The sequence below is a fragment of the Coptis chinensis genome, chromosome 3, assembly GCF_015680905.1.
Source record: "Coptis chinensis isolate HL-2020 chromosome 3, ASM1568090v1, whole genome shotgun sequence".
Classification (NCBI taxonomy): domain Eukaryota; kingdom Viridiplantae; phylum Streptophyta; class Magnoliopsida; order Ranunculales; family Ranunculaceae; genus Coptis; species Coptis chinensis.
Window position 1 is genome coordinate 6,382,578 of NC_141458.1, and position 4,083 is coordinate 6,386,660.

The 4,083-nt window shown below is 35.5% G+C and overlaps 1 long non-coding RNA gene across 1 annotated transcript; it reads right to left on the reverse strand.

Annotated features, from left to right (window-relative positions):
• Positions 1-687: 687 nt before the first annotated feature.
• LOC147507560 (uncharacterized) lies at positions 688-3,567 on the reverse strand. The gene is made up of 4 exons (XR_015217703.1): positions 3,409-3,567; positions 3,056-3,260; positions 1,636-2,022; positions 688-1,533 (listed from the first exon to the last, which is right to left on the reverse strand). It is a non-coding gene; the product is annotated as an uncharacterized LOC147507560 (long non-coding RNA).
• Between the last annotated feature and the right edge of the window lie 516 nt (positions 3,568-4,083).

Consider the following 4,083-nt stretch of genomic DNA (forward strand, 5'->3'; position numbering starts at 1 on the left):
TATTAATAATATAATTGGCTAAATAGAAATACTATTAAAGGGTTTAAACTACAATTTTGGGCTCTTATCATATCATCTTCGCTAAATGAAAGTAAAGATAAAAAATGTTAACTACGCAATCATCCAAATAAAAACAAACGATATAGAAAAATTTCGACAGAGTCTTCTCTGTATTTTCAACATTCCATAAACACAAATCCTGTCATAACCTAAAAATTCAAAGCCATGCATTTCTCATTGATCAACCTAGCTACTTAACCGTCTTAACCAATGCCAGAACAGTTAAGTAACTTGATTGTTTATAAAAACAAACGATATAGAAAATTTTTGACAGAGTCTCCTCTGTATTTTTAACATTCCATAAACACAAATCCTGTTATAACCTAAAAATCAAAGCAATGCATTTCTCATTGATCAACCTAGCTACTTAACCGTCTCGACCAATACAGAGCAGTTAAGTAATATAGAAAAATTTCAACAGAGTCTCCTCTGTATTTTCAATATTCCATAAACATAAAACCTGTCATAACCTAAAAATCAAAGCAATGCATTTCTCATTGATCAATCTAGCTACTTAACCGTCTCGACCAATGCCAGAGTAGTTAAGTAACTTGGTTGTTTATAAAAACAAACGATATAGAAAATACATAGTATAAGAAGAAAACTAAAAACTAAAAACGACAATCATCCAAGTCAACTATAACCTTCAATATCAACAAAAACTAAATACGACAATCATCCAAGTCAACTACAACCTTTTACATTAACAAAATATAGATACTGACAATCATCCAAGTATCACATCCTTAAGCTAGGTAGACTAGGACATAGATCGAGTAATGTTCTTCAGGAATTGAATTTTAAGCCTATTTTCTTGCAGATTCAGAAGCATCTTGTTATGAGAAGGATGAAGAGAGAGAGCTTCCAATGAGTTAAGGTAGAGAGTATCATCCAACAAATCTAAAGGCGTAACTCTTCCACCTGCAAAACACCTTCATCCACAAGTTTTCTATCTCCCATGGTTTGAGTCTTCACCATCTCTACAAGCTCTCCAATACTCTTCACAAGAGGATCTGGTTCAGGAAAATCTCTTTTACGTTTTTACTTTGAGCTTCCAGCATCACTCTTTGCTCGTAAAGTAGTCGGAACTTGTGTTTGTTTAGGTGGTGCAGGTGTAGTACCATTATGTGCACAACTAGTAGGTACATTATCACTTGGAACATGGGAAGAATAGCCAGTATATGTGCCTGACGAGGGTACATCTTGTGATATATAAGGGTTGTACTCCTCCCAGTAGGTGACATCTGGGAAGTGATCGTCATGATGATCAGCTCTATGAAACTGGTTATCCTCGCTAGCACTATCAACATTCTCAACCTCTGTAGTATGAACGTTATGGGAAGTCACCATAGGAATTGGATGCTTGTGGTTAAACCCTTCATCACCACAAGATACAATGGGTTCAAACAAGAATTCAAGCAACTGGCTATTTGCCAACGGAGCATTCCTAAAATGGCTCGCCAAAGGATACTTCTATTTGTAACAATAGATGGCAAAAAGAAAAGAAGGTTAAACAACTAACAAAGTAGTTGTAAACTAATAACTCGTATAAACTAAAAAGTTGTTGGTTTCTACCTTGATTATATCATCCCAAATATCATCCGAAAAATCTAAAACCTCCAACAAAATCGACACCGTGTCCCGTCCTATTTGATAGAACTCTCCATGTTTGATATTGTTTTCGGAGGTAGTCCCATTGGTTCTTGAGTTGCCTTTGTGTGTATGGAACATCGTAGGCCTTGCTCATTTTTTCATTAATCCTAGTCCATAACTCTGGTTTGAGTGAAGTACCACTATAGCCATAATTATTAACCTCTTCTAAACACATTTCAATGAAACATTTTTTCCACGCATCATCGGTCTTTATCCTAGGAGTTTGAGCGGATTTCTCAACCACATCCGGAGTTGCCTTGTTCTTTCCCTTAACCCGTGGAGTTAGCTTCTCCTTCCGAGGACCCATGCCTAAAGTCACTCAATAGAAATCAAAGAATTGTACACAAACAAAGCAAACAGATTATTATTACCGTTCTAACCAAAATATAGTTACACAAGAAACCAAATAATAAGTTAAACAATGTTAGTATTTATCCAAAAATACACCTCTCGTTCACTTGAACAGAGATGGCCTATATCCAAAAATAAACCTTTCCCCCAAATATATATCTTAGCTTTCCTTTCATTCTCAATAAAAGTCGGTGCCAAACTAACTGTATAGTGGCAAGTGAGTGTGACATTTAATGGCCTGGCAGTTGCCTCACTGGTTTTGTAAATTTTCATTCAAAGTAAAAGTAACAAACCGTCAATATATGAAAGCAAAATTTTCACGGAGGCTAACAATGATATAGTCATGAACTAGCAATTCAACGAAAACTAACAATGATACTCTAGTATGCAAACATTAGTTATTACTAACTCCATGATTTTAAGTTTTAAAATAATCAAATTGCAACCTAATACGAAGTCTATACTATACTCTTCGAGCATAAATACGAATTAAAAATATCGACTATGATGGAAATCGACTCCACTGTTACTGTTCATGTCCTCAATTCAATACAGTCAACCAACATCAACTAACTCAATGAATCATAAGCTTAACTACATAAAAGAACAACTATTCAACTTCAATTTCGTAGCTATATAAAAACCTAGCAAAACTTCCATTAAAAATGTGTCTAAACCATTCAAAACAAATGGATTTTATATGGTTATCATAGCATAATGATGGGGTAGTGTCTACATCATGCTTTCTACTCAAAATATCAATTCTAGATGATGAAAAATGAAGAAGAAGCAAAAAACACGAAAATTTCAGCAAACTCACCACTTGAAGCTTTGATTTCCTCACTCAAATCAATACTACTAAAAACCCTAATCACTTAGAGAATGGAGGTAGAAACCCTAGAACACCATCGTTGAAAATTGAACAAGAAATTGAATAAATTTTCGCGGGAAATTGAAGAAATTGAACAAGAAATTTTTGCTGGAAACATACCTGATGGAGAGAAAGGAGAGCAGTTGATGATGAGGGGCAAGTGAGGAATTGAGTGTTTCACGTTTTTAGTTTCTGCGTTAAGGAGGAGAGAGATCGCGGAATGTTGAAGAGCCAATTGCCGCTGAATGTTGAAGAGTACCAAGAAAAACAAACAACTTTGGGCACCTCTGAATGCTGAAAACTTAAGTTTCAGCACCTCTGAATGCTGAAACATGAAAAAACAAACAACACCTTAGTGTAGAAGAAAATACTATAGTGTTTTTAAGAAACTGTGTTCAAGAAAAGTACACTGGCAAAGTTAATTGTTCAAACAGAAAATCAACAACAGAACTTTACATTGCTGCTCAATATACCTTGAAAGCAGCTATTGTTCGTTGGGTTAACGAGTATTACCACCCCCACTAGATGAGCCAATTAGGATTTCCCCCACTAAATGGAAAATTAGAGTCTTCCCCCAATACACAAAAAAAAAACATGGTCAACCTAATTTGATTTTTTTTTTTTTTTTTTTGTATGGGGAGACCCCAATTCCCATCCCGCAGGGGGATCCTAATTGCGTTAACCCTTGTTCGTTTTATACGGAAAAAAGTACCAACTTCTGCACCTAATTTCCTCTTCATACTCCTTAGACCATGTGATCGAATAACTATAGTGCTCTTTCTGGACTCTGTGATCATGCAGGTTCAACTTTGTCATAGTTAACGCAATGTCTCTGTTGAGTTTGTTTACAAAGAGATGCTCAATGGTAGAAAACAGATGGCACAGACAGGAAAAACACTTCTTGCAAATAGTGTCTCATTAGAGTGATTTATGTTGTTCCATGTTTTTGGACACAATTGTCAATGGGAAATGCCTACTAACATTATGACGAAATACCCTACTTCATGAATTACCACTCTTTAAAGAGATAGCGGGTCAGTCAATTTTTCATTTGTTTGAATTAGTAGAGGTGTACTTTACTTTCAGGTTACAAGAAAACAGGTTTTAAGCCACGGTCCAAAACCGTGGGAAAAGCCTTTTTCCTACGA